Genomic DNA, 20,078 nt, shown 5'->3' with positions numbered 1-20,078 from the left:
AGACAAGAAATCTGTAAGATGAGTCTGTGACAAATAGAACTACATGGAAACTTACCTGACCACTGTATTTTTAAACCTAACTTACATTACAGTAACTTGGTATCACTTTAGCTTAACGAAAAATCATGCTATGCAAAATCATAGGCAAGGGGTATCTCACTATAAGCCACCTTGCATTCAAGATTTAAATCTACAAAATTGGTAACTAATTTCAGATGTTTGTCTTGAGAACCTAAATCCTCAGAAGAGCTAAGTATCCTAATTCAGGGTTGACACAGGTTTCAAAAGGTTAATGACTCCTAGATAATAATAATAATAAAATAATAAAAACAATAGTAAGAATGATAGAATCATAGAATATCCCGAGCTGGAAGGGACCCATAAGGATCATCAAGTCCAACTCCTAGAAGAAAACAGTGTCTTTGAAATGTGTATTCAGCTCTGAAGGAAGGAGAAAATAATGAATTCTTTAAACTAATTCAAAAGCATAATGATTCTACAGCACTGCAAGTCATGTTTTGCTTTTTCAAGGACTACACAACTGCCAAAATGACTGTGCTTTGTACAAATGCACAAAATTTCTTTTAATTCAATTCGTGGCTAAATTTATCTACTATATGTTTTATGGGGGCACACAAGTTGCATATTTTGAAATATTTATTTCTATCTTTAAATTTTTCCCAACAAATAATTTAAAGACCATATGCACATACAGTTTCATACTAATGTAAGAAACAGAAAGGATGAAAACGTGTTAAAAGAATAAATTATGTACATAAAGTATTTCAAAACACTGCCAAAAATAGAAATCCAAGATGATTCCAAGGAGCAAAAATGAACACCCAGTTAAAAGTTCACAAGAAAAGAATGCATTAGGAAATACGAATGTTATTTTAAAATCTGTGTCTTTGCAATACAATTCAGATGGAAGCAACAGCTTTTGATGCATATTCTTCCAAAAATTCCAGTTATTTCATCTTACAACAGTTTATATGCAAAAGCAAAGGAGGGAATGGTTCAAAATGCAAGTCCCATATATTTATCCTAGAATTTGAAGGCTGCCTATACACACTGCCATAAAAATCTACAGTGGCTTAGAAACTGCAAATAACTGGTATCTTCAAAGAGCTTATTATCCACCGACTTAATCCTGGAGTGACACTGAGCACATGCAGAGAGCTATTCCTTTCATAGCTACAGGTTCTCAGAAATATATGCTGCACAAACCCTTGCAGGTTGTGGCTCACACAAACAGAACTATACAAAACTATAGCAGTCCATGTCAGTAGCTTTATTAAATCACATCTCTTCCAATCATAAAATGTAAAAAAAAAACATAGAAATAATGACCTAATAGAAATATATGCCTAATGCTTAGCTTAGAAAGGGACGTGATTAGTTACACAAACTTGCAAGTTCAAACAATATGGTTTTTTTGTATGTATCTCTATACACATATGTTACATCAATTCCACTGCAAGTTTTGTATTGCTTGGGTTTTAAGGCTTTGTTTCCTGTTAGTTTTGATACATAACACAATTAGACTTTTTCTGCTCACACACCATAACAACTAAGAATTTGCCCCTGAAAATATCTGCATCCTTCAGATGCATTTAATTAGATCGGTAGAAGAAATCTGTATAAGAAATCAGTATAAGTCTCAGCAAAATATTGAATTTATAACTTTTAAATAAGAATGAAGCTGTTAGCTCATCAAACTGGAATGGCATTTAAAAGGCAAGTACATACCACTTACCACTTTTCACAGCCACTGAGCAAGAATATGCTTCTGATACGCTTATTTTGGGTAAACACTGTGACACGGTATACTTAATCATAAGCTACTTATGAGAACTTGTATAAGGCATGATTTCCTCTACTAGAGGCAGATGTTTTTAAAAGAAACTCACAGGAAACAATTGTGAAAAATTAGTCGTTTCACTGTAATGCTGAAATAGAGCTTTTGCGTACTGAGCTCTTTTGAAAACCTGATCCACATTCACAGTACAACTTTTTTCTATAGAAGCTTTATCTTGCATGCTTAAATTTACAAAAGCATGAAGTAAAAGACTAAGAATTAGATTTCAATTAGATCTTCCCAGAGGGTTACTTCTAAGAGTAAGTGCATACAATCCTACTACGAAAAAACATACTAAAAATTTTCATACTTTTTTTCTTTTTAATACCATTAGTATGTTCCATTGTTGAAGCACGAGACTGATTTTAGACAAATAGTGTGTCTTGTTAAAAATGTAGGAGATAACTTCATTGAGATTGATTTTAGTATTCATGCCAACTCAGGGAATATTAAAGAATATCTGCCAGTTTTGAAATTTCTTAGAGCCCCAACAGAAGTAGCTCAGTGCAATGCTACAAAAGAAAATTTATTTTTGCTTTTCATCCCCACCTAATTTTTTCCTATAAACAAGGGCAGAGTCACAAGCTCAGCAATAGGTCACTTGCTTACATGCACTGTCCCGACTGCACTGTCCAGACTGCCTTACTTAGAATAACTAGATAGAAATCTCAGGCCATACACTGTACTGGGAGGTAGCTAAGCAACATCTTAGGAAGACAAATCCCTGATTCCAAGTGTATGAAACAGGTAAAAGATATGAGGAGTTGAGTAAGACTCACTACAGGCTTAGCAGGCTTGCAGCCGCTCTTTCTCTCCAAGCTTTTTAACCTTTGGGGTGAGATTTTCTTAGCTTTCTGTGTGTTGTGTTTTTTGGTGGTGGTGGTTGGTTGGTTGTTTTTTTATTAATCTATCTGATTTTATTTAAATTCATGAACACAGTTCTGTAGTTCAGCTAGACTTCTAAATGTGGGGAAATGAAACCCAAAAGAAACACAAAGGCATGTTAGGAGCACATGGACAAGTTAGGATAAGCACGAGCACAGGCAGTCACACCAGGATAAGCCATTCCAAGCTCCTGAACAAACAGATGACTGTATCATACAGCAGCTGCCCACAGTCAGAAATGGGGTCTTCTTGCCTTGCTTCTCATCTTTTGATATGCAGTACTCCACAGCTTTCACAGCACTTGCGACTAACATGCCTGTCACCGAGATACACAGATTTGGCAGTACAGATGAAGAATGGGGATGTTTGTGCTGGGGGCAGCAGCTGCTGCAGACAAGGCAGTGGGACTGCATGCTTCACAGCAAAGCCTTCTTTAAGAAATATCTCCTCAAACAAGTTTGCCTACTAGCTTATTATAACTTGGATCCAGGAACAATGCAGTGAAAGAAGTTCCTCCTGTAATCATATCCCTTCTCACCAGTTTTTCAAGACATCGACATTTCCTGCTGCCTTTGAAAGCTCATCTGCAAACACTTGAACACGACTGTTGCCTAATACCAGCAGACGTGTCAAAGACAATGACGATGTTGGGCATGGTACAGGGTTCAACAGTTAGACCATGAGGTTAGAATGGAAGGGGAAGAAGAGGGTGAATGCAGTGTGGCTGCTGGTCAGTGCTGGAGAGAAAGTTACATCTTATTCCACATCATTTGTCCTAGACCTTTCTGTAGTGCTTTTGTACAAGTCTTTCTTAGTGTAAAGCATGACTAACTTCAGAGAATTAATGGGGACTTTAATTTTACCTTCCAGTTCAGTCAGGAAAGTTGACATGCTGATGGTAGACTCTTTGAAGCTACCAAATCTCAAGAGGTGACTGAGAAGTTGAACTTCTAAACAAGAAGTACTTCTCTTCCTACAGATCGGAAGTTTTAAAGAATTTACAACTCTGTGTCAGTCAGGGGAAAAAAGAATGTTGTTATATATGAGAAAAAAAGAAAAAGAAAAAAAAAAAAGAAAAAAAAAATGAACCGTCTGTTCTTCCCCAGCACTTTTAAAGAGGCTTTAAAAGAATGGTATAAACTCCTAGCCAAGTGAAAATGAGAAATTCATTTCCTAATTTAGGTACCGTACTTTACTGTATTGCCAAACTTAATGGGCTTTAGAATCAGTTCTCTTTGTATGCTATTTCGCAAACAACTTTTTTCCTTAAAGAAGTGGACAAGGTAAATAATTTAATGTACAAAATTGTTGTGTTTATTTAATAGCCATGAAAACTATTAACTAAGTTAATCCTTCATTTATTTTAAATCACATGTATTCATGCACTCTTAACATCTTAACAGCAGTTACCAAAAGCTTCACGTAGATTTGTTATGATTAAGACTTTGAAGCCATGCATCTCACATCCTTAAATAAAAATCTCAAAAAAATAAAGTTCTGGTGAATCTCTGATGAAGTTACAAATATACACAACTCATTCGTTCCTGTAAAAAACAAGACATGTACAGATCTGTAACGTTCCAACCCAGCCATGGCAAATTCTTACCCAAGTTCTTAATTCCTATTATTGTGGGGGGAGGGAAAAAAAAAAAAGTGAGAGAAGAGATTCATTTTTCCTTACGGAAATTTAAAGAACTGTGGAAATTTTGTAACAGTTTTTGGCTGACATTACCCAAAAGGACCTGATAACAAACATGGCTTGGTTGCCTGTACATAATCTACATTTGTAAATTAACGTAGGGTGAAAATTAAGCAATATAACTATAAAAATGTGAGTTATGTAAGAGAAGTGACACTTGATAGGGGCTAAAGGGACATTAAATTCATGTGTTGGATATTAATAGAAATAGAGCTTGCTGGAGAAGTATACTCCAGTAAAAAGAGGTGGTACATTCTCTGAAGTCTAAAAGGCAGGGAAAGATCTTTTCTCTGTGCAGTGTCTAAGTAACGACTACATAGGAAAAGGATAAAATGAAGGCATATGAAGGATCAGAAAAGCCTGGATTTTTTTTCTAGTAATTTCTATGTTGCTAAAAGCTAGCAGAGGCTTCCCAACATGCTTTCCAAATAAAGAACAACAAAATAAAAACAAAACAAAAACAAACTCCAGTCTTCAAAACGGGCAAGAAGGAGGATCCAGGAAACTACAGCCTCACCTCCAGCCCTGGAAAGGTGATAGAACAGCTCATCCTGGAGGCCATCTCCAAGCACATACAGACTAAGAAGTTGATCGGGAGTAGTCAACATGGATTTACCAAGGGAAAATCATAATTAACCAATCCAATAGCCTTCTGTGATGGGATGTGGCTGGGTAGATGAGGGGACAGCAGTGGATGTTGTCTACCTTGACTACAGCAAGGCTTTTGACACCGTCTCCCATAACAACACAGATAAGCTGAGGAAGCATAGGATGGATGAATAGACAGTGAGGTGGATTGAGAACTAGGTGAATAGCAAGCTCAGAGATTTGTGGTCAGCAAAGCAGTGTAGTTGGAGGCCTGTAGGTAGCGGTGTCCCCCAGGGGTCAGTACTGGGTCCAATCTTGTTCAATTTGTTCATCAGTGACCTGGATGAAGGAACAGAGTGCACCCACAGCAAGTTTGCTGATGACACAAAGGTGGGAGGAGTGGCTCATAGCCCAGAGGGCCATGCTACCATTCAGAGGGACCTGGACAGGCTGGAGGGATGGGCCAAGGGGAACCTCATGAAGTTCAACAAAGGCAAGTCAGGGTCCTGCACCTACAGAGAAATAACCCCAAGCACCAGTACAGGCTGGGGGCTGACCTGCTGGAGAGCAGCTCTACAGAGAGATCTGGGAGTCCTGGTGGACAGCAGGATGACCATGAGCCAGCAACATGCCCTTGTGGCCAAGAAGACCAACGGTATCCTGGGCTGCATTTGGAAGAGTGTTGCCAGCAGGTTGAGGGACATCATCTCTACTCAGCCCTGGTAAGGCCACACCTGGAGAACTGTGTTCAATTCTGGGCTCCACAGTGCAAGGGGGACATGGAACTACTGGACTGAGTCCAGTGGAGGAATGATTAGGGGACTGGAGCACCTGTCATATAGGCTGAGAGAGCTGGGCCTATTTAGCTTGGAGAAGAGAAAACAGAGGGGATCTTATCAACGTATACAAATATCTTCAGGGAAGCTGTAAAGAGGATGGGGCCAGACTGTTTTCAGTGGTGCCGAGCGACAGGACAATAGGTAATGGGCACAAACTGAAACACAGAAGTTCTGGCTGAGTATGAGAAAAGACTTCTTTACTATGAGGGTGACAGAGCACTCGCACAGGTTGCCCAGAGAGGTTGTGGAGTCTCCTTCTCTGGAGATATTCAAAACCCGCCTGGATGCCATCCTGCACAATGTGTTCTAGGTGATCATTCTGAGCAGGGGGGTTGGACTACATGATCTTCAGAAGTCCCTTCCAACTTCAGCCATTCTGTGATTCTGTGAGAAACGAAGTTGTCAAGAAGAATGTCAACTATCTGGAGAAGGTCTACAAATGAAAACAGCAAGAGGGATCAATGTCTTTATAGAGAGTCTGAATAAGCAGAGGTTGGAAACTTCAGAGACAAGAAGACCAAAGGAAAACCTAGTTAATAGTCTCCAAAAACACACGGGGAAGGAAATAACCTATTCTGCATGTCTACAGAGGACAGGAAAAGAAGTAATAAGCGTAACTGGAGCAATAAGGTTTGAAACTAAATGGGAGGGGAAAAAAAAAAAAAAGAAAACAATCTTTCCAGTGGTAACAATGTTCAACGTTAAGTTCACATATTAAAACAAACCCACTGAGATTTCTGCAGACTCTCCAGTACTCAACCATATTAATACAATGTCTATATACCATGGATTTCACTTCCATAAGGAAGTAACAGTGACATCCTCAGGATATTTCCAGATGTACTTCTCCAACTATGCAGCTATATATAATGAATGTCAAGTGCCAGTGTTGGTCTTTCCCTTTACGTATTCTTAACCACAGTGATTTTAAGTAATGGAACTATGCTGAAGGATTATCTTGCAAACATGCATGATGATATTTCCTGTGTTCCCACACCTGAGCTTAACACCTTATGATTTTCCTACAAACATTTACTGCTGGCACTGTACTTTCTGAATTTGTATATATTACTATTTTTTGAGTTTTCATTAGCAGTTTGTGGAACTTAAAAAATGCTGGAATTAACAGGTAAAACAAATTTGTATTATCTACAGTGGCAGTATTCAACTTTAATCCAGTTAACATACTAGTTGAATAATTAAAAATTAGACCAATCTGAAGATCATAATTTTCTCTTTCTATAAATATATCAGTATAAAATTTATCTGTTACCCATGTTTCCATGATGGACTGCTAATGCAAAGTTCAAAAAGATGATGTGATATAAATAATGTGCTTTAAGGTGCAGCTATGGTCATGAACTCACAATACTTGCATCTCATGCAGACCACTGTTCAGCCTTCGTTTTAGCATGCAGCAAGCATTGTAAGAACATATAATCCATTTACTCTGATAACAACCTATGTTAAGCAGAAATATTCTGATCTTTCATTTGTGGCTGAATTGTATGCCACCACTTTGTGATAGCAGATTTGTAAGTTCTCATGATGATACTTAAGATAAGTAGCATTTCATTACTTCTGGGATGCATGCTCTTGAGATGTGTATTTAAGCACTATCGTATCTCATTATAATCCAGTTGTAGTATCATAAACATTTTTATGACACTTCCATATTCAGTTTCTTTGAAACTCTGTAAGTAGTTTTAATTCAACAGGGATCTATTAAACACTGCAAGTACCAAACGCAAGCATTCTAAAAAAAAAAAAAATCCAACGTTGCCATTTACCATTTAGTCACAAATGGTAGTAACGTTATACGATGGATGCTAATTTATTATCTGTGGAAAACCATCAGGTTAATAGAAACTTTTCAGTTTTTCTCATCATTGTTGCTGTTTCACTTTGGTCATAAACAGGTGACTTGGCCCCTTTTCACACTCCTCCACTTGGAAGACTGCACAAATACTGATCTCCATGATTCACATAAGGTAGTTAAATGAATAAAAATAAAGGCAATTACCCTCTATAATCTCTGCACTTCAAAGCCATCTCCCAGGATCAGGATTGAAGAATAAGAGATGCAGAGAAAGAGAAAACTGATGTTTTCATAAAAGATACGCTACTTTTTTTGTAGGTAAGTGGCATTTAGTCTCAAATGTAGTCTGGATTTTTCCCCTTTTTAAACAAAGCAATTATGTAAATTAACTTTGATTATGAGATCAAATCACAAAATGCGTTTTTAAGGTTTGGAAATCTGTAATTTTACAGCTAAATATTTTTCAATTTACTAAGGGAAAAGGACATAAATATAGCTGATTAAATGACTCTTTTTAATCTATGAGAACCTGTATATAAAATACTTTCTTAGTGAAAACTCTGATAAATACCCCAGAGAAATAAACACCATTACCAATGTTTTCAAATAACATTAGCTTTTACAGCATAAACATACATAAAACAGAGGGAAGCTTGTCTGTACAGGGACCATACAATGTAAGTTTCATACTACTGTTGCAAGTGGAGCTGGCCTGAAACATTTAATCAACTAAATAAAAAGAACAGTGGTTCTTTTTACTATGTCTTTTATTATTCCTGTTTCCACTTACTTCTCCTTTCTCATGTGTTGTCCTTAAATTCAAACAAAAATATTATAAATAGGCAATTACTTCCTGTCTGTATTATTTGATTATTAGCAGACTCATAGAAAAATGCTTTCTAACCAATTTCAACATATAAAAACCTTATTTTCTACCTAATACTATTTACCTCTTCCAGCTTGAAACATCTTTTTTTTATTTATAATTGCACATAATTCTGAATTGTTCTCAGTTCTTGTTCCATTATGCAGAATCAATATGCATGAAGATAATGACAGTTATGAATTCTGTTATAATCAAAACACTAGCTGTTTTCTTTCATTTTTTTTCTTTTTTTTTTTTCTTTTTATAAAGGAAAAGGCTACATTTAGTCCTTCCATGATGTCCCCATTAACAAGAGCTAGCAGTCATCCACCACAACTGAGAGCAATGACTGGTCAAAACGGAACTCTAGGAATGGCACTATGAATCCAAAAACATCTCTTTGAAAATAAATAAATTCACTGTGCATGAATCACAAGAATCATTCTCAGCGAAAATAAAATTAAAAAAAAATGCATTAATCCAAGAGATTGCAGTGGAATGGACGAAGAGGAAAAAATATGGTAGTGTGGCAGCTTGCAGGCAACTCTTTCAGAAAATATAGTTCATTATAACTGCAGTTCATGGAGAAGTGCCATTTCCTACAGCTTGATTTAGAGACTTATAACAAAATAAATACCCACCTACTCTATCACAGTCCTAACTAACGATTACTTAGAAGAGTATCTAACAGTAGAAGGGCATTTTTATGATTTTAAATTTTAAGTCAAGAAATTTATTTTCATATTTAATTAATATGCACTTATCTTAGTATTTGTATGGTCTCTAGCATCATGGTATTTACTACATGTATTCTCAACGTACACAGTCACAATAGAACAGAAAATCAATACATCAACATAAAATGTTATTTTTAGTATTTATTTATGAAGCATGCTTGATATTTATTCAGCTACTTGAAGCACATCTCTTTAAGCTGTAAATGAAAAACACTGAAAAGAAAATCATACCAACATACAAGATAGGAACCTAATCAGAATAATATATATATTATTCCTCTATATCCTCCAATCACCAGACAAAAAAGAAGGCTGAAGTTTTCTACAAAAAAATACTTTTAATTTATGTAATTCTTTATATATTATTATCATCTGAGAGCTGAATATTTTAGCCTCTATCGCACAAACCTAACAGCACCCATGAACGTACATACAGCATCCTACCTAGTTTTCACGCCAACAGTCATATTTGGTGACACAGGCAGATTATTGTTAGAAATGAATGGAAGACCAACTGAATCTTGAGCTGCATCATCACAGGAGTGGCGATCAGATTGAGGGAAGGGATTGTCCCCATCTATTCCGGCCTTGTGAGGCCCCACTTGGAGTACTCCATAAGGTCTGGGGACCCCAGCACAAGAAGGCTGTGGATCTGTTAGAGCGGGTCCAGAGAAGGGCCACTAAGATGATCAGAGGGCTGGAGCACCTCCCCTATGCAGAAATGTTGAGGGAACGGAGCTTGTTTAGCTTGGAGAAGAGAAGGCTCTGAGGTGACCTTATTGCAGCTTTTCAATACTTATAGGGTGCTTATAAAAAAGATGGAGAGCAACTTTTTGGTCAGGTAGATAGTTATACAACAAGGGTTTAAACTAAAGAGGGGAAATTTAGATTAGATATTAGGAGGAAATTCTTCTCTCAGAGGATGGTGAGGCACTGGACCAGGTCGCCCAGAGATGCTGTGAATGCCCCATCTCTGGAAGTGTTCAAAGCCAGGCATAATCGGGCTTTAAGCAACCTGTACTAGTGGGAGCTATCCCTGCCCATGACAGGGGGGTTGGAACTGGTTGGTCTTGAAGGTTCCTTCCAAGTGCTACGATTCTATGATTTTAAAGGTAAGGTCCTGTCAAGAAACGGAAAGCAGAGTCATTATCTTGGCAAGTTTTCCCTTTGTGAACCTCTAATTCCCTCAAATACTTAAAGACTTTTTAAACAAAATGAGTTCATCACAAAACAAAAAAAATAATAATGAAATAAAAGAGACTTTTTTTCCTTTCCTCTGCATTTAGTATCCTCTTCTTATGTACTGCTCATGTAACCTAAAACTTACCAAAACATTTTATGGCTGCTTCATGTTAAAAATTAAGAGAGCAAATATATGAAAATGAATATTCTTTTCTCAGAAAAGCAGCAGCAATGCACATCAGTTGGTTAAGTTATACCCAGTTTCTTTAATCAATTAACTGTGGAGAAACCTAGTTTTTAATCACACAGAGCAGTACATAGCATTATCTAGAAGCTACAATCATATGCCAAAACAATTCTCTGCTATACAACAAACATCCAGACTAATCCTCTCTCAAACAGCATGTAGGAATCAGTCAGAAAGGTGGCCAGAGAAACTGCAGTAATGGTCACAGGTTTTTGTAGTGGGTTTTTTACTGTCTCAAGATGCCTTTTATGTAACACAACCTAGCCACCCATTAGCATTTCTAAACATCTGAAAACCTTAATTTATGTAACAAGACCCTCCCTCCGAGGCTGTAAAACTTCTATTAAACATTTTTCTTTAATATCTGTATTCCACTATTTGCAACTCATTTGCTACACGTTAGTATGTCTACCATGTATACCCTAAAAGCCAGTACTTCTTCAAAGTGCTTGTTTTGAGAAGGAGGACCAAACTGAAATAGAAGGCACCAGAGACAAAAATAATCTTCCACTCTTTCTCTTAGAGGAAAAATTCTCTAAACATTACTCCATAAACTCAGGGGGAAAGAAGGAGGGAAGCAAGGGGTGGGGAATAAAATAAAAAAAATTTAAAGCTACAGTCCTGGAATGATAGGAAAAGGTCATATCATAGCTTAATTCAATCCCAAGGTATGACAGGAAAAGAAAGCAGATAATTGTACAGAGAAAAAGAAAAATCAGAATACAACTTCTAAATACAGCAAAAATATCCAAGCAAGTTAGTAATTGAAGTCCAGGAAGTAAAGTGCATATTTCAAACATCAGCTGTGATTAGAATATCTAGAAATGTCACATCCCTTTAAACAAATTACACCCACAATTGTTGCTCTAAAAAGGTTCCAAGTTTTGCATCAGGAAGGTAACATGCTTGTTTCTCATCTGTAACTTAGGCTAATGTAATCCATTTCCCTATTAATATGAAGTACTTGTAACAAATGATTTCAAATGATTTTCCAAATGAAACAAACAAAAATTACTAATGCTAGATAGATTCCACTTTTTATTCAATGTAAAAAAAAAAAAAAAATGCCAATTTTGGTACTAATTCACAAAGCTGTTGCTGGGATGGGCTCAGAGGAATCATGCCGTGCAGACTAATGTAGACCATCACATTATTCCTACGAAGCTCAAGAAACATGAACATTGGTCACTATGATCAATTGTTCAGTTCTTTCCCTGCATAAAGGGAAAGACCCCTTAACATCAAATCTTTTTTCTTCTACTACTATCAGAAATAATCTTCGAATATTATGAAAGAACAGAAACATTAGCAGAAGTTCATAATGCTGTGTTGGGTTTAGGTGCCATGGGTTGGCATGGGGCTAATGCATGAGGGGAGGCTGGGTGGGGGCTCCCCGTGCCAGACACAGTCAGCTCCAGTGGCCCCACTGCTGGGCATGGCTGGGCCCAGCACCACACAGAGTATCTCAGGGAACATGTGTTTTAAGAACAAGCACCAGAAACGTAGTGAGAGGTCAAAGGAAAGAAAAGTGAGACAACCGGCCCTGCAGTCCCCCCCCGATGAGTGCAGCAGGAGGGCAGGAGGTGCTCCAGGCAGGCAGCAGCAGTTCCCCTGCGGCCTGTGGAGAGGTCCCTGGTGGAGCAGGCTGTCCCCCTGCAGCCCACGGGTCCCACACGGAGCAGATCTCCACGCTGCAGCCCCCCCGTGGAGGGGCAGAGGAAGAATGTGAAGGGGAAAGAGCAGCAGAGAGGAACTGCAATGGACTAACAGCTAAGCTGAAGGCTGCGAATTCAAAGCAACAGTAGCTAGAGAAAATGTTACCCAAATTATAGGGAGGAATCTGAAATTTGATATGGTCAAATAGTTTCAGAAGTAAATAAGCCCCTGTTGAGTTAGCATTAATTTCAAATCTCTGGCTACATCTACACCTTGCTGGTAGAGATACAGAAACAAAAGCTGAAAATTTAGTTTAGTAAACACAGTCACACTGAAGCACATGAAAAAGGCCTAACAGGAAAGTCTCCTTGAACAAATAAAGGAACCACGTCTTGTAAATAGCTTTAAATTATTTGGTAAACGGTAGGACTTGGTTAGCTGATATTTGATACAGTAAGAACAGTTTTATTCATCAACAAGCATAAGAAAAGTGCCCTATCTACAGTATCTAATTAGCACAGAAAGCTATACAATATTAAAAGAAAAAAGTTGCATTCAATTACTTCAGTATTAGTTGAAGTTTTTTGTTGTTTAAGTTAGTTTTGTTTTTTTTCCCAAGTGGCCCAATTCATTTCTGGTCAAAATTACTTTATTGTAGCAAAGCTAGCACCTATGCTGTACAGAATGTACTGGAGATTTCTGTAGCTTGATTTCAGATAGCAATGCAAATAAACATGTAATTGCTTCACCACTGTTGTCACTGATAGGGTGGCAGATGCAGAGTTATTTGCATCAGTTTTCCTGGTAGTTATTATTCATTAGAAGATGTTATTTAATCAAAGTGGACAGAATTAGTAAACTACAGATATATGACTATTTTCAAAGAGAGGTTTGAAAATAAGACTTTTTTTTTTTCTTTTTACTGGAAAGGAAAAGTCAAGACCACTCCTCCCAAGCTGTAACAAAGAATAAAATGAAACTCAAACGCAGTGGAGACATGGTTGTTTATATAGCTATGATATCAAATTAAAGTAATTCCAATTTTTGACATGTTAGGCTTGTTAGATACAGTTGTTATTGCCGTTAAATATATCAGAATATCCTGTTAAGCAGAACAAACAGTATTATTATTCAAGAACAATCGCCTACAATAAGTTTATTAGTAGCCTAAAAAGAACATGAATCACAATAGTGATATTTTATTCATGAATATGAGACTCTACATTTTTTTCACCCTAATATTTTCATAGTGAGTAGCAAATCTACTAGCTCAGTCACAAAATGTACTGCAATTGTTAGATAATATCCTATGAATGATCCCAGGAAAAGACATCAAAACGCTTTTTTTTTTCTCCATTCTTTTTTCTAAGTATCATCTTTATTAAGAGTGTCTTACTAGATATTCTTCAAATGTAAATGCTTTTGTAGTTATGAGTTTCACAAGTCACACATTGAATGCTGTTCATCTGGCTATATAAACTACACTAACTCTGTACTCAGAAAGAACTGACCTAGATTAACTGAGACAGTTATCCTAGCTACCCCTCTGTCTTGCCCCTGCATTTTTTAGTATTTTCAATGCCCTTGCTTACCATATCATATATGTTACCAATAATATATTGCATTTTCTGTGCATTTTCAGAGATTGAAATTTAGATCGTGTAAAGCAAACTTACTGTTGAACACATTTCACTGAACAGACTTTGGGATTTGATCTTCCTTTCCAGAGTGCTAGCATCTTGAACAAATGGGCATCTTGTTTTCCCATTTATTTCCTTAATCATTGTTACCATGCAACTTTACTATTCCACTTGGAGTACAGCAGTCTTTCTTTCCTGGAGTACTCTCAAGGCAAACATAACCCCCAGGAAAAAAACCACCAAAAGTTGTTTGCATATACCTAAACTTACTGCTAGCAGTGCTCAGGTCAGAACTTCAGGACCTTGAAAAAACATTTAAGACCCTCTCTTATAGGCTCTTTAATGAGCAGTCCAGCAAAATATTTTCCAAGTGTTATTTTTTTTGAATATAACTCAGTATTAAATAGTTCTTACATAGAAGCACAAACTTAGTGAAGTAGAGGGAGGAAGAAAAAGATAGATATTCAGTGTTCCCATGCTAACATGATCATGACCAGATTTGATTCAGGCTACACTTATTGCTGCATGTGTAATTGCATGCTAAAGGCACTTGGAAAACCTCAGACATACACTATACTAAAAATGCTACCTAGTACATTACCATAACACATACATACATAATACAACTGCATATGCAAGTTGTATTATATGCAAATTCTAATGCATTAATTTCCATTATTCAAGTACTGCAGACCCTTACCTTTTGAGACCAGACCTCAGTTCACTGAGGAATTGTAAAAACAAAACAAAATCGAGCTAGTCTCTATCAAGGAATTAATAAACCAGATGTAAAACAGATTAAGTAAGGGAATAAGAAACCTATAGTAATAATGGAGAGCATGAATATGAACTACTTTATCAAGAGCCTGACATGATTCTACATGAACATAACAAAATTTATGGCAAATTGAGTATTTAGGACAGATAAACAGAAGCTAATTACTTCTACATTTGTTTCCAGGACTATCAAACAAGCCTAAACATGGAACAGCTCTGACCAATAATCAAAAAGAAGCAGACATCTTTGTGTAACAGGAGGTGTGAATACACATTTCAAGAGCGAATGGGATGACAGCACACTAAAAAAAGAAAAGCTTTGAAAGCTATGAGCTTATTTTCAATCTGACAAGAGAGAGCATTCTGACTTGTAAAACAGTCAGGACGAAGTAGTTCAATAAGCTGAGAAAACAGTTGCTCAGTAAGATTTTGAATAGATCTTCTTGGGAAAGGACTATTATGTTTGTCAAGGCCAAGAAAAGCACGCTTTAATATTTGCAATACACAAAAGTCAAGACAAGAATTTTAATCTCCAGCCTAGTATTCATACCAGAACATGTCAGAAAATTATGACCTCTCATTCTATTCTAAAAGAGAACAGATTTGTAAGTGTTCAGTATTTTGGCAAGATATGACTACGTGTTTGTAGAAAATCAGCAAAAATCAGATGCAGAGAAAAGAAACAACCCTCTGTGAAACCCATACACAAAATTGAACCAGAGAACAGCATTTCGAAGCAATAGTGATAACACAAAGACAGAAAGTAAACAGTGGAAGAATATAAAAAATGTAGAAGATATTCCAAGATTAAAATAAAATTTAGAAAAAAAATGGTAAGAGAGGAGGTAAGACCAGGCCGAGAGAAATCAGAAGAGACAGTGTCACTGTATCAAATACAATAGCTAGAAGAAAGGAAGGCATGAGACAAATATGTTTTGCCAGTGCATAGCAGAATGGAGGAAAGGCAACAAACCAAGAACAAAAGAAAAAAAAAAAAACCACTATCACACTGTCAACGTTATCCTAGAAAAATCATCAGTACTGAGGAAAGATGGCAAAAGAAGTGGACAAAGATGTTTCAGAAAATAAAGATGATGACAGTGTTGGTTGCAAAATACACCATGTTGAATAAAATTAAAATTTAGAATTGTTTAGAAAAGACAGCAGAAGTGAAGAAGAAACTAAGATGAGCAAAGAAAATAAATTCTATCATGGACTGGAAGGTCTGTTGTACCAATGGAGAACAGAAATCAATTTTGGTACTGAAAATCTCCACAGTGATCGCTGATTAAGTGGAAACCATCTGAGAACTGATTAACAACAGAAAGGAGAAAGCTGTTTAGCAATAGTCTGTATAGCTATTTAGCTCCCTCAGAGGGAGTCTGGAATATGCAGAAATCTAAGAGAACATTAAGTTTGAAGAATTACATATACCTTTATTAAGCAGAAGCACTGAAACAGAGATACCAATAAAATAAAAATTGTTTTTGATAAAGAACAGTGAACCAGAAGTTACACTAAGTTATGCTACAGATACCATCAACTAAGGAAGACCTAGAAATCGTAGAGTCAAACATGAAGGGTTTAGATAGGTAGTAGCTAGGGAAAATAGTAAGGGTTTTGAAAAATAACCAGATGCAATGATACAAGAGAAGAGAAGATAGGAAATGTTACCTGGATTTGTGCTGCTAGAAGACTTAAGCAAAGAATCAAAAAAAAATTTAAAAAAAAAAAAAAGACAAATAGCATCTTTTATTTGTAATGTGAACATAACAAGAAAGGTAGAGGAAAAGGGAAATGAAATTATGCATATAAGTAGTGCGTATTTGAAAGCTGACGAGCAGAAAAGAAGCAATATGAATGTCATGAGTGTCAGCAAAGTCAGTAAGTAAAATACTATTAAAAAAAAAAAAAAGACATGAAACAAACAGCAACATACAGTAACCACGGAACCAATGAAACTAATGAACCATTGGCAATACAGAAATTAACCAGAGACCTCCACGCCTTTTTGGCAGGTCTGGCTAATCCCTACTATCAACTTGGAAGTGTCTCACCACAGGTTACTTTGCCACTTCATGAAGTTGTAAGTGAAAACTAGTTTCCATGGAGTCAGTCTGACCTTGTGCAAGGAAGGAAGCTTGCTCTGAGTTTTGAAAATGTCAGTACAAGTTATTTGAGCCCTCTGCTTGTTTATGCTGTTTTTCTAGTCAATGTCTAAGACTCTTACAAGGTACCTGTATTTAATAGGCTCAGAATCAGTACTAGCAAGATGTCAAGTAAGTATTTTACATTTTATGTAAAATGAAGTCTCCTATATGGCAGTGACACTAACCCATTCTCTCACACTCCTGCCTGACACAGTACTACAATACTGAGTTCACTGTAAATCTACAAAAAGCAGAAGTGAGAAAAAATACTAATAATTCACAAAAGTACTATTTTTACAATAAGACTGTTCACTAAGTGCTCATGCTAAACTGTTCATTTTTAATCTTTTTATTATATAAAAAATTAACCCCAATTTCTGTCAATAACATGATCAACTCCGAAAAGTTCAAAAGTTTAAGTCTTCAAGTACTTGGGAAAAAAAAAAACACAAACGCAGATAATCAACAGAACTGATCTTTCAATTCAGTAATGCCATCTGATGAGTCAATTCAGCATGGAAACATTACACACTTTTACCAGAATTTAAATGCCAGATTGCAGGAAAGATGGACAAGACTGGGGAAAAAAAATAGCAATTAAAAATAACTTGACTGATCACTTTTCATCTTTCCCACTGCTGTGTCAATTATATATTAAAGATATTAACTTTAAAAAAAAAAAAAACTTTGATTAGCTGTTTACTTATGGAAAGACTAAGCAAAAGCTGGTTCTTTAACTTGTCTGCAATATAGGTCAATCAAAGATAAGGTACATGTAATCTGAATGGTTTGTGTACTGGTTATCAACCACAACAAAAGCTAGCACATGAAGGGAGTGTTGATAGATGAAATACTAAAGAGATGTGCTTTTTAAAAAAAAAAAAAAAACACACATGAAGTAAGAATTGAAAAGAAATCTTAATTTTCAAACTTATCATCATAAGCTTCAGAAACCTATATTTTAAGCTTTCAAATCAACCCAGTTACTCTACAGTACCCAAATCCATGTAGTTTCTTATAAAATCCCTCTGTGCTCCTTATTAATTTTAGATGCTGACTACAAACCATAGGAAACAAGTAATTTTGTACAACTTGGACAAAACAGGAAAAATAAGCTACATTTGGTCAACAAGCTTGTCATCCCCTTTAGGAGAGGGGCACTAAGATAGAAAGAGCTACCGAGCTCATATGGTATGTTCATCCCTACCTGAAAGCAGATCTCTTCAGATCACTAGACTTGCAATCATCACTTTGCTGTTTGGGTGTGACACTGCTAGAGCTGTGGTGATGGAGACTTCAAAGTATCAGCTGGTACATACAGCTTAATCTTTACTCAAAACCATAATGAGAGTTACTTATGTTCCCATGGGCCAGGTTGAAGTGTTCTAAATTTTTCAGAGCTGTTACCAAGAGCTGCTAGATCATGTGATAATACAAATATGCCCACTGTAATTCTATTCTGAGAATTTACAAATGTATAGGTAACCACCACAGATATCACTGTCCTTGATCTACTGCATGGTAGGGCTTCTACTTGAATGCAGAAAAAAGAACGTGTGCACTATATTATCCCTCTACATATAGGCACTGTTCACATGCAAGATCAGAGCAAGATCAGGATTTACTTACATTATTTCTATTTCCTTCCAACCTAGCATTTCTGGTGGAAGCTACAAAGGACATAAATAAAAACACACAACTTCAAAAGAAGAAAAGGTAAGGCTTTCATATGCTTCAAAACAATGATCCTTATAAAACGTCAGCAAGCACTCTTTTATGATTTGTTTTCTTCAAAGTAACAAAGAAGCATCCACCCACATGGAGCAAGGTTGATTAACTAACTTGTATAGCGGCTAACAAATTACTTACAGATGGTGTAGCTTTTGAGAAAAGCAGGTTTTTAAACAAAAATAGTTTAATATATGATAAATTGCAGTGGTTTGGCTCATATTTTATGGGCTTTTTAGAGTCCCATTAGCAGTGATTTTCACTCTAAGAGCAGGCAGGGACCAGTACAGCCCTCCCCATTCACTGTAAACATTGCCATAGTTCTAGCCATGTCTGCAGATGCCTACTCCTAGAATATACCACAACAGAGAAGGAGCTTAAGTCATTCCGTTACCATGAGCTATCTAAACACACCTACCTAGTTTATGGCCAGATAGAATGCTGGAAGTCCAAAATAACATTGATATGATCCTCTTGACAGATATTCAAGTACCTAGTGCTAGTTAAAATAAGGAATATGGAATAAAACATGGACAAGCTGCATATATAACTAAGAAAAAAGAAAATAAAAAAGATTAAGAAAAAAGATGTAGAAATACCCATTGCAATGTACGGAAAATACATTCTTCTCATCCCTCTACCTCCCAGAAAGGTGCAAATGATGTCAATGACTTTGCCCAGAGAAGCTGTGGATGCCCCATCCCTGGAGTTTTTAAGGTCAGGTTGGACGAGGCTTTGAGCATCCTGGTCTAGTAGGAGGTTTCCCTGCCCATGGCAGGGGGGCTGGAACTGGATGGTCTCAAGGGTCCCTTCCAACCCAAACCATGCTATAATTCTGTGATAATGACTGAGCATTCCAAAATTCTGCAGTCTCACATCCACTGTACAAAGCAGGCATATTGTGGATACTACATCATTTAGCCAAAGTCAAATCACCAAAATTCAAATTAACCTGAGGAAGATTTTAATTTCCTTCACCATCTCCAACATATTTTGTGGCAGAAAAGACTCTTCTCATAGAGACAACATAATTCTGAACCTATTTAAACTGGGGGTTGAGATGTTCCATAACTGATTTTGACCTAAAGAGAATCCTTTAGGCTAGATAAATACTTTGATATTCAAACTTGAAGAACCTTTAATACTGTAGTCATCAGTTCTAAAAAAAAAAAAAATCTAAGGAGATTTACTACAAATAGACTTCATTGACGGTGTTCCACTCTACAAACATCAGTATAAAAAGTTACTTCATTTTCAGGTTTAATGGGAAGAAAGTACAATTTCCCTGTGGCCTGGAACTTCTTAGATAATTATTATAGTGATTATTATAGAAGACTAATAGAAAAGCGATGTATTTCTAATGTGCTATAGCTATCATACAGGCAACGCAAAGGTGTGGGAGCAGTCT

At 36.5% G+C, this 20,078-nt stretch overlaps 1 protein-coding gene across 1 annotated transcript in view; it reads right to left on the bottom strand.

Annotated features, from left to right (window-relative positions):
* Positions 1-20,078, bottom strand: part of DTWD2 (DTW domain containing 2) — a 97,454-nt gene that overhangs the window by 38,895 nt on the left and 38,481 nt on the right. The gene's annotated exons all lie outside the window — the stretch shown is intronic.

Source organism: Anser brachyrhynchus, assembly GCF_964034855.1.
Source record: "Anser brachyrhynchus genome assembly, chromosome: Z".
Classification (NCBI taxonomy): domain Eukaryota; kingdom Metazoa; phylum Chordata; class Aves; order Anseriformes; family Anatidae; genus Anser; species Anser brachyrhynchus.
Note: the sequence above shows the minus strand (reverse complement) of the source record. Positions and strands in the feature narration are given on the sequence as shown.